The sequence below is a fragment of the Schistocerca serialis genome, chromosome 9, assembly GCF_023864345.2.
Source record: "Schistocerca serialis cubense isolate TAMUIC-IGC-003099 chromosome 9, iqSchSeri2.2, whole genome shotgun sequence".
NCBI lineage: Eukaryota > Metazoa > Arthropoda > Insecta > Orthoptera > Acrididae > Schistocerca > Schistocerca serialis.
The window spans coordinates 482,852,863-482,864,253 of NC_064646.1; positions in this window are offsets into that span (position 1 = coordinate 482,852,863).

The window sequence follows — 11,391 nt, forward strand, 5'->3', positions numbered from 1 at the left end:
ATCTGCAGTTGGCTGCATCCTGTTTCCTCAATGGCTGCCGGAACAGCCTCTTCAACTTGTTGCATGGGACTCCGGCCACACAAACTGAACCACTTAGTGTTCCTTCCCATCCCTTGTTGCCATTTCCATTCTCCACACGTCTGAACTGTCGACTGTTACCCTTTTGTATTAGCCTCTCCTTGACGCGGGACACGGTACCTTTCCCAACAAGTAAAGTGAGTTTCACTGACTCAGTTTCAGTTTCACTTTCAGTTTCAGTGGAAGAAAGCACATACGACTTGTGTGTTAGAGGAATGGGTGTCGTCACGTCCTGAGTTTTCTTGGTCCCTCTCCTACTTTCACAGTGCACATAGCCCTTCCACTGACGCGTCTCTCACAGTCAAGCGGATCAGTAGTGATAAATCCTGAACTTCCTGCAGAGGAGAAAGTGTCCACAAGAGAGGACAACACTTAAGGTTCGTCTGGTGTCTCTGGTACATGACTCCCTGCAGCACTCCCATCACACCTATTCGGAGCATGAGACGCAACCTCTTCTTATTCTCAACTAAATGTATTGTCGTTCTTGACAGTGAAAACAGCAAAAACTTGCTGCAATTTTAAGCTCGACGAAATGTAGACAGTTCACATCGGTAGCGTGTTTGATTAGAGCTTTTCACTAGCAGTAACAGCAGTTCTATTTTTTACACAGAAAGTGTCTTTCGATGATCTGTTGCCATCTTTTGTATTGCACAATCCCGCAAACTGTCTTAATTAATTTGTGACTTTCGTTACCTAAATTTGTCATACGGATGGATAAAGGCACTCCAAAATCTGTTTCAGGTATTTTGACTAACAGACGAAAATTAGTAGCAATGCGTTACATTATTTCGTTGTATGATAATTAGAATAGAATGTAATAATTAAGACCTTCCCATCAATTGGCTGAGTTCTATAGGTTTGGTGTGTTGACGTTTAACAACCATTTACATTGTGTATCATCTGTAAGGTAGAGATCACTGTTACCAACATTATAACTATTTCGTTGATTAGAGTGCGGGATATCACTTGCCCTTAAAAAACTACAAGTTATGGTATCGATCAGTGCCGTATGCTTACTAAGCTGGTCCGCTATGTGTCAAGCAGCTTCCGGTCGCGATTTGCAGTTGCTTACATAGAGCAAGTGGCTCATCAACTCCTCGAGAAAGGCGGTCAACGGGAGACTGCATTGTGGCCGGTCCAATATTTTATAGAACAGTAAACAAAGAACTTTAAACTAAGCTTGCAGATCCTCTTGTAATTTATGGGTCTGACATGCTAAAAATATTAGCAGATGCCTTTAAGAACTTGAAATGATTAACAGCCGAAACTATAACAACAGAAAAACTTGGTATAAAATTCACTATTTCTCTGCAACAATCACTATCAAATTCGAAAATAGCGTTACTGTACGACAAATACAGACTATATCCACACCTGTTAAAAGAGAAAAATAATGTGACACGATACGTTCGTTATTTACAGTAACTATAAATCAAGAACACCAATTTACTACGAAATAAGTTATGAAGAACACTAGTAACTAACAAAAGTTCTCTAAAATACTCGCATTTACGTAGGAATGCATGGAAATCTATAATGAAAATAGGGAGAGATGGTTTTTGAATGAGGAGTCTGTTACCAGAAGTTACTGAAAAGCACAAACGGAGTTTACAATTGACTGTACCGTACGAGTATTTCGCAGCACACACAAGTGTCCTAAAATACACGATATATGTTCAAAAGTAATGTCCCTCAGGACAAAGTCTACATTGGTGATTCACTAGTCTTGGTCAATAGGACAACGTCGCATTTGGTGGAGGTAACGAAAATACAGAAAGATGAATGCATGCTAGACATGTACTTTAGTCGTACAAACAAAATGCTACATCACCGGTCAATGACGACCTGAAACTTAATAGTACAGTGCAACCGCTGTTCCCGGTCAGTTGTTCGCAAGTACCTCTAATGCAGAAGGTGTTCAAATTGACTGCCGTCCTGCAGACGACACATCTGAACACGGCGACCGACACTTCTGGACACTGATTATAGTGCCAATGTTGCTATTTTTGTGTAGGCTCTGGTGATATGCTCGGACAGGTCCTTTGATGTTCTTAATGTGCTGGTGTACACTGTAGACATGACGTGTCCCGAAAGGAGAAACTCCAGTGGCGTCAGGTTTAGCTATCTAAGTGATCATTCCACCAGATACCGTTTGCCAACCCGACGTCCGAGGACGACCTGATCCAGCAGTCAGCAGACGTCTTGTGCGAGGGGTGGAGGTGCACCGTCCTGCTGGAAGAAAAAGCTATGCTCCGGACGAGAGACAGATCATCCAATGTTTCCTCAGGATAGTGTCTATAGCGCGCAGCAGTGGGCGTGTCATCAAAAAACATGGGACCAATGACATCCCGATGTATGCCACGCTACACATTTAACCTAACATTAGGACAACGCAAAACCAGTCAAAGTTGCAAATTTCACTTTTTATTCACTCGATGACTAGTGATACCCATTGCAAGTTGCATTAAACAAAAAATGGTTCAAATGGCTCTGAGCACTATGGGACTTAACATCTATGCTCATCAGTCCCCTAGAACTTAGAACTACTTAAACCTAATCAACCTAAGGACATCACACAACACCCAGGCATCATGACGCAGAGAAAATCCCTAACCCCGCCGGGAATCGAACCCGGGAACCCGGGCACGGGAAGCGAGAACGCTACCGCACGACCACGAGCTGCGGACTGCATTAAACAACACGAAATCAAGTGAACTCTTGGATAAATGTTGTTCTTGTTATGGTCTTCAGTCCAGAGACTGGTTCGATGCAGCTCTCCATGCTACTCTATCCTGTGCAAGCTTCTTCATCTCCCAGTACCCACTGCAACCTACATACTTCTGAATCTGTTTAGTGTACTCATCTCTTGGTCCCCCTCTGCGATTTTTACCCTCCACGCTGCCCTCCAATACTAAATTGGTGATCCCTCGATGCCTCAGCCTCAGAATATGCCCTACCAACCGATCCCTTCTTCTAATCAAGTTGTGCCACAAATTTCTCTTCTCTCCAGTTCTATTCAATACCTCCTCATTAGTTATGCGATCCACCCATCTAATCTTCAGCATTATTCTGTAGCACCACATTTCGAAAGCTTCTATTCTCTTTTTGTCTAAACTATTTATCGTCCACGTTTCAATTCCATACAAATACTTTCAGAAACGACTTCCTGACACTTAAATCGATACTCGATGTTAACAAACTTCTCTTCTTCAGAAAGGCTTTCCTTGCCATTGCCAGTCTACATTTTATATCCTCTCTACTTCGACCATCGTCAGTTATTTTGCTCCCCAAATAGCAAAACTCATTTACTACTTTAAGCGTCTCATTTCCTAATCTAATTCCCGCAGTATCACCAGATTTAATTCGACTAGATTCCGTTATCCTCGTTTTGCTTTTGTTGATGTTCATCTTATATCCTGCTTTCAAGACACTGTGCATTCCGTTCAGCTGCACTTCCAGGTTCTTTGCTGTCTCTGACAGAATTACAGTGTCATCGGCGAACCTCAAAGTTTTTATTTCTTCTCCATGGATTTTAATTTCTACTTCGAAAATTTCTTTTGTTTATTTTACTGCTTGCTCAATATACAGATTGAATAACATCGGGGATAGGCTACAACCCTGTCTCACTCCCTTCCCAACCACTGCTTCCCTTCCATGCCCCTCGACTCTTAGAACTGCCATCTGGTTTCTGTACAAATTGTAAATAGCCTTTCGCTCCCTGTATTTTATCCCTGCCACCTTCAGAATTTGAAAGAGAGTATTCCAGTCAACATTGTCAAAAGCTTTCTCTAAGTCTACAAACGCTAGAAACGTAGGTTTGCCTTTCCTTAATCTATTTCCTAAGATAAGTCGTAGGGTCAATATTGCTTCACGTGTTCCAACATTTCTACGAAATCCAAACTGATCTTCCCAGAGATCGGCTTCGACCAGTTTTTCCATTCGTCTGTAAAGAATTCGTGTTAGTATTTTGCAGCCATGGTTTATTAAACTGATAGTTCGGTAATTTTCACATCTGTCAACACCTGCTTTCTTTGGGATTGGAATTATTATATTCTTCTTGAAGTTCTGAGGGTATTTCGCCTGTCTCATACATCCTGCTCACTAGATGGTGGAGTTTAGTTAGGCCTGGCTCTCCCAAGGCTGTCAGTAGTTCTAATGGAACGTTGTGTACTCCCGGCGCCTTGTTTCGACTTAATACTTGACGGAATTCTTGCTCCATCAGATCTGTGTGCAATCTCAAGCTTTCGATGATTTCCTCAGTTTTCTTCGTCGAGAGTTGTCTACAGGCTGTGGGATACTTTGCATAGTTGGCTGAATTATGCCATAGAGCCGTCACGATGTTACGGGACTTGCACATGCGAATAGAGATTATGTCGATGCCTATGATGGACGAACACTGGCTGTGAGGCTGATTTTGTTAGATGGTGGATAATACAACATAATCTTTGTTGCCTTTCAGCATTAAGCGTCCGTTTCCACGCATTAAGGTTACAGCCGCTATCCCACTTCAAGTTGTTGTTGTACCTGCATTCTGATCTCAGTTGCTTCTTTTATCAGAGAATCCCAGTAGACATATATGTGAGACAAGGTTTCCGTTTCGTCAAACATAATTCGGCCAACTAAATAAAGTACCACAGAGCCTATAGATAACTCCTGCGATGACGAGGGAGGAAGCTTGCGTACAAATCCGTCGCTGCAAGATATCCGTGAAGCATTTGTCCAACCCTGTCGACGCGAAAAACTGCAGTCCAGTGAACTCTGTTCATTTGAGGGCTCAGAGCTTTCATCACTCACTCAAGACAGTTTACGAAGTGGCGTGTGACTTGAACATTACGAAACCGTCAGACTCTTGGGCAACATGTTAAAAAATCAAGAGAGTGTTTCAGAGTAATACCTCTAACCTCTGTGTGCTGAACGATCGTTGTCCATTTTGATAGAGCAGGACTATCCATAAAGAGAGCGAAGCGTACCGTTTGTGTCGCGACGTCAAACCTGAATTCTGACGCGACTTCTTAATGGGCTATTTGTTTACATTATGCGCTAAGATCGAAACTTTAATATTACAGTTACTTGTCCTGTTTTTACGTATTTATTTGCAGCCAACAGCACTAGCGAGTAATTCTTGCTTCTACGGGTGCAAACGAACACATCGAAGGAGAAAAAGTTACTTTTCATAGGTAAGTACCGCAAAGGTCTAGTAGCAGTTATCATACTACTTGTACGAGGGCTTTATAGGCTAAAAAAGTACCGAGACAATGTGTAACAAAGAATTAATGTCGTACGGTTAATTTATGCGTGTATATCGTCATATATTTACGAGATGTGCGCTAAAAACCCGTGAATGCGTCAGTGTGTGAGTATGCTGCTACACAATCCGTTGTGTAAATAGAGTTTCGGGCAATTTTCACCTGCAGTTAAGACTTACATTGACAGTCTAAGTCGTTATAGTCATATTGTACAGACATCAAAACCAATGTGTTTATTTTAAATTAGTACTTATTGTAATGGGGCGCGAAATTAAAGCGTCACCCATTCACAAGGATCAGCTCAGTTTGCAGGTAAATATAAGCTTAATTTAGTGTTTTGTTTATGTATTTGTAATATTTTGTTATGTCTGTAAAATATTTAAAGTTTTGTATTTTTTGTTTTGTATGTTTCATGTTTGGAGAGAGCATCGCAACTCGCGGAAACAGCATCTTCACTGCCGGAACTAGAAAGAAAATTGCTGGCCACTAGACGTCGCGGGTCAACGGCCAAAGAGCAGCAGAAGATCCTGTGACCGGGTTGTTGCGTCGAACCTCCAACATTCAAATAAATAAAAATTTGTAATTTTCCAATGTAATGACGTCACATAATGTTTAGTTCATGTTGTATTTTGTTCGTTCTGTTTTGTCGAGTCTGATGTTCACATCTGTATGTAGCATATACGAAGACAATAAAACAGTGTATACTCTAAAGCTTAAATACTTGTTCGAGGATTATTTATGAAGAGTTATATTGGGGAAGAATTATTCCTGAATTTTTCCAAGATATTAATTTTCAGAAGAGTTTGATTCTGATTTTTGGATCTTAAAGGTTTTACAGTCTGATTTTAATATGGGAAAAATAAGATAACTTGCAAGAATATAATTTCCAAGAAGAAACAAACGACATCTAAATTTCAAAAGTTTGCGCAAACCAGTTGAACTGAGTGACGTAATTTTGCACAAACGACTCAACTGAAGGTGTTTTAATTACAGTTTCGTTCAAGAGTCTTTTATAGAGAACTTTAAAAGAATTTAAATAATTTTTTTGAAGTGTTTTGTAAACGACGTAGGTGACGAAGTCTGCACATGGCCATATTTCAAACAAAAAATCATTGAGTCATACGCGTCGTAACACTACATTATGACGTGGAGAATGAATATGTCCGATAATACTTCAGTTTTCTAAGGATGAACAGTGCCAGATATTAAATATGGATGAATTTACCCCTATAAATAGATCAAAGTGCGATAAATTGCTAGTTTTCTGCACGTCATACTTCTGAACTGGATGTTATTTGCACAAATTCCATTTTGTCACTAGCTATTTCGCAGTGCAGTCAGAGGACAATACACTGAGGCAGCAAGAGTCATGGATACCTCTCAATATCATGTCGGGCCTCCTTTTTCCCGCAGTAGTGCAGCAACCCGACGTGGCATGGACTCAACAACTCGTTGGCAGTCCCCTGCAGATGTGTTGAGCCATGGCGCTTTTATAGTCTTCCATAACAGCGAAAGTGTTATCCGTGCAGAATTTGTGCACGAACTAACCCGTGGATTATGTCCCATAAATGTTCGATGGGATGGCCAAATCATTCGCTCGAACTATCGAGAACGCTCTTCAAACCAATCGCGAACTGTTGTGGCCCAGTGGCGTGGCATATTGTCATCCATGAGAATTCCATCGTTGTGAAGATGAAGTCCAAGAGTGTCTGCAAAGGGTCACCAAGTAGTCCAAGATAACCATTGCCATGTAAAACACAACCCGTACTATCATGGAGCAACCATCAGCTTGCACAGTGCCTTGTTGATAACTTGTGTCCGTGGCTTCGTGGAGTCTGCACCACAGTCGAACCCCACCGTCAGCTCTCACCAAACCGGAACGCATCCGAGCAAGACACGGGTTTCCAGTGGGTTGCGGTCCAATCGATGTGGGCAGGAGCCCAGGAGAGGCGCTGCAGGCGATGTCGTGGTGTTAGCAAAGGCACTCGCGTCGGTCGTCTGCTACCATATCCCCATTAACACCAAATTTCGCCTCACTGTCCTAACGGATACGTTCGTCGTACGTCCCACGCTGATCCCTGCAGGTATTTCACGCAGTGTTGCTTGTCTGTTAGCACTGACAACTCCTCTCAAACGCCGCTGCTCTCGGTCGTCAAGGCGACCACACCCTGCCTATCTAACCCATGTTAATAGAGGCAAGTATTTGACCCATTTCTGAAAAAATTATTCGATATAGGACCTTAATATTTTTACTGTATTTTACATGATGCTAATAGAGACAACTGTACTAAAACAGCCGGCCCCGGTGGTCTCGCGGTTAAGGCGCCCAGTCCGGAACCGCGCGACTGCTACGGTCGCAGGTTCGAATCCTGCCTCGGGCATGGATGTGTGTGATGTCCTTAGGTTAGTTAGGTTTAAGTAGTTCTAAGTTCTAGGGGATTGATGACCACAGAAGTTAAGTCCCATAGTGCTCAGAGCCATTTGAACCATTTTTTGTACTAAAATATACTTTATCCATTTTATAGTTTTTAAGAAATTATTTTTTAAATTTATCAATAAAAAATATTAAGTTTTTTCTCCAGAAAATTTTTTTGTGGACTTCCTAATGGGGGAATATTAATGAATGTAGTACCAGAGGTGGCTTTTTATGTTATGCAGGGTGTCTGAAAATTTCATTCACTTATGATAGTTTCTGATATAACGTGGCACATGTATTGAAAATTTTAGTTTGCGGGAAAGTGACTTTAAAGGAAAAGCTTTTGAAATTTGTTACTTACAGTTAATTAAAACTGCCCTGCTGCATATGATGGCCCTTCTTTGGCCTCTAGCAGGTCTTCCACCTTCTTTTTCACCTTCCTGGATGTTTGTCTTGCTTCCTTGGCCATGTTAGATGCAGACCTGTCTGCATCGGTTATCCTCATTTTATCGCAATGTTGTAGCCCAGTGATCATATTTTCACCAGGATTAATTCCCAGCTTTTTCAGTACCCAACACTTTCCAATATTACCACAACTGAATGTAATAGCAGCATCATGAACTCCTAGTTTCATTGTATGCATGCCTACAAATAGAGTTTTAGGAAGGCGGTTCCAAATTATGATTCATTTGGGTTCTGTGTCTGCCCATGCAGACATTTCCTAAGAAGGTGAGGATGAGCCAAATCTCTGAAAATAGGTTTAATTGATGTGATAACAGCAGCAGGAAGAGAAAGCTGGAGAGAATAAGATTCTCCAGTTGCCTGAGCCCTCTTGTATTTGCACCACGAATTTTCTCCTGATGGACACAGTCCATGACATGGCTTATCATCAGTAGAGGACTTACAGAAGAATATGGGCCAAACATCTTTCTTCATTGCCTCCAGATTTTCTTTATTTCTCCTAACTGCCTGCCCATAGTATACCTGCAAGTTTTCCATAACAACTACTCGTAATCACACTTGAACAAAACTAAGCGTGTCTTTGAAAACGTGTTGTTTACAAACAGCAGAAACAAAAGAATACCGACCGTTGCATTCCAAGGATAGCCAACACACGCGGAAGTAAAAAAAAAAATCCCTAACGTGCAATGTAAGGCGTAAAAAGATCTACAATATATGCAGAAAAGTGGGTGACAGAAAAGTGGGCGTGGCACATAAACACAAGTGGTAGGAAAATGCTCTTTAAATGTTCGAAAAAAAAAATTCAGCAAAATCCTTTTCAGAGTACTTAAATAAAACCTTAATCTATCGAAATATGATGAAAACCGAAAATCAGTTTTTTTCGACCTGAACCACGGTGTGGTCCCTTTAAGTGAAGGCCGTCGGCCACTGTGTTGTCCGTGGTGAGAGGTAATGCCTGAAGTTTGATATTCTTGTCACACTCTTGACACTGTAGATCTCAGAGTGTAGAACTCCCTAACGGTTTTCGAAACAGGTCCAAATGCCATCCGGCGTTGAAAGTATGTTAATTCCAGAAGTGCGGCCATTATCACGTCGGAAACCTTTTCAGGTGAATCACCTGAGTACAACTCAAAGCTCCGCCAATGCAGTGCCCTTTTGTACCTTGTGTACGCAATACTACCGCCATCTGTATATGGGCATATCGCTGACCCATGACTTACGTCACCTCAGTGTTCTGAAGCGACTCAACAACACGATGAAGTGCATTACAAAGCCTATAAAGTTGCTGTCCTATCCTTTCCTATAACATCAAACAATGCTTTTCTGGAGTCAAGCTAGCATAATATGGTTACCTATGATAATCCTAAACACACTGGGTGATCAAAAAGTCAGTATAAATTTCAAAACTGAATAAATCACGGAAAAATGTAGATAGAAAGGTACAAATTGACACACATGCTTGGAATGACATGGGATTTTATAAGAACGAAAAAAATACAAAAGTTCAACAAATGTCCGACAGATGGCCCTTCATCTGATCAGAATAGCAATAATTAGCATAACAAAGTAAGACAAAGCAAAAATGATGTTCTTTACAGGAAATGCTCAATATGTCCACCATCATTCCTCAACAATAGCTGTAGTCGAGGAATAATGTTGTGAACAGCGCTGTAAAGCATGTCCGGAGTTATGGTGAGGCATTGGAGTCGGATGTTGTCTTTCAGCATCCCTAGAGATGTCGGTCGATCACGATACGCTTGCGACTTCAGGTAACCCCAAAGCCAATAATTGCACGGACTGATGTCTGGGGACCTGGGAGACCAAGCATGACGAAAGTTGCGGCTGAGCACAAGATCACCACCTAACGACGCGCACAAGAGATCTTTGAGTCGTCTAGCAATATGGGGTGGAGCGCCATCGTTCATAAACATCGTACGTTCCAGCAGCTGTTTATCAGCCAGGCTAGGGATGATGCGATTCTATAACATATCAGCGTACCTCTCACCCGTCACGGTAGCAGTTACAAAACCAGAATCACGCATTTCCTCGAAGAAAAAAATGCCCGATAACGGTAGATGTGGCAAATCCAACCCATACCGTGACTTTCTCGTCGTGCAATGGAGTTTCCACGACAGTTCTAGGATTTTCGGTAGCCCAAATTCTGCAGTTGTGGACGTTGACAGACCCTCAGAGCGTGAAATGAGCTTCGTCGGTCCACAACGCGTCACTCAACCATTTGTCAACTTCCGCCATCTTTTGAAACGCCCACACCGCAAATGCCCTCCGCTTCACTAAATCGCCAGGTAACAGATGCCGATGGATTTTGTACGTATAGCATCGGAGGGTATGCCTTAGTGCCAACCAAACAGTAGTGTATGGAATGGCGGTGCGACGTGTGACTGCACGAGCGCTGACTTCCCCGTGCATAGACGAACCCGCTACAGTCTCCATTTCTTCCTGAACTCTCTCAGCAGCATTACGCCTTGTGCTCGGGCGGCCACTACGGGGTCTATCGTCTAAACAACCCGTGGCTTCGAACTTCGAAATCATTCTCGCCACAGCTGCATTTGTCAACGGACCTTTACCCTTTCGAATCCCCTTCCTATGGCGATAGGATCGTAACGCTGAAGTAGCACATTCCCCATTCTGATAATACAGCTTCACTAAAAGTGCCTTTTCAGGTAACGTCAACATGCTGCGACTGCTGGCGCATCTGATTCTCTCTCTCATTACAGATCGTTTTATACACGATTGCCATGCGCAGTCACTGACGTTTTGCTGTCTAGCGCCATCTGTCAGACATTTTGTGATTTTTTTTTTTTTTTGGTTCTAATAAAACCCCACGTCATTTCAAGCATGTGTGTCAATTTTTACCTCTCTATCTACATTGTTCCGTGGTTTGCTAAGTTTTCAAATTTATGCTGACTTTTTGATCAGGCGGTACATAAACTTCAAAAGGACGGAAAGTCTAAAAATAAAACAAATGAAGTTATTCACACATAAACGGCAGCACTAGATTCTCTGCTCCACTTACCCTTGCTGCTGTCCACTTGCCAAGCATTCCTATGGTACAGCAGTAAACACCAGACACATCTGCTACAAGTTCCATAAGCTGCCTCTCTGTTCATCGGCTAGTTCAGAAAAAAATGTATACAGCACCAACAGACTGCACTTTGTGTGCTTTTTAAG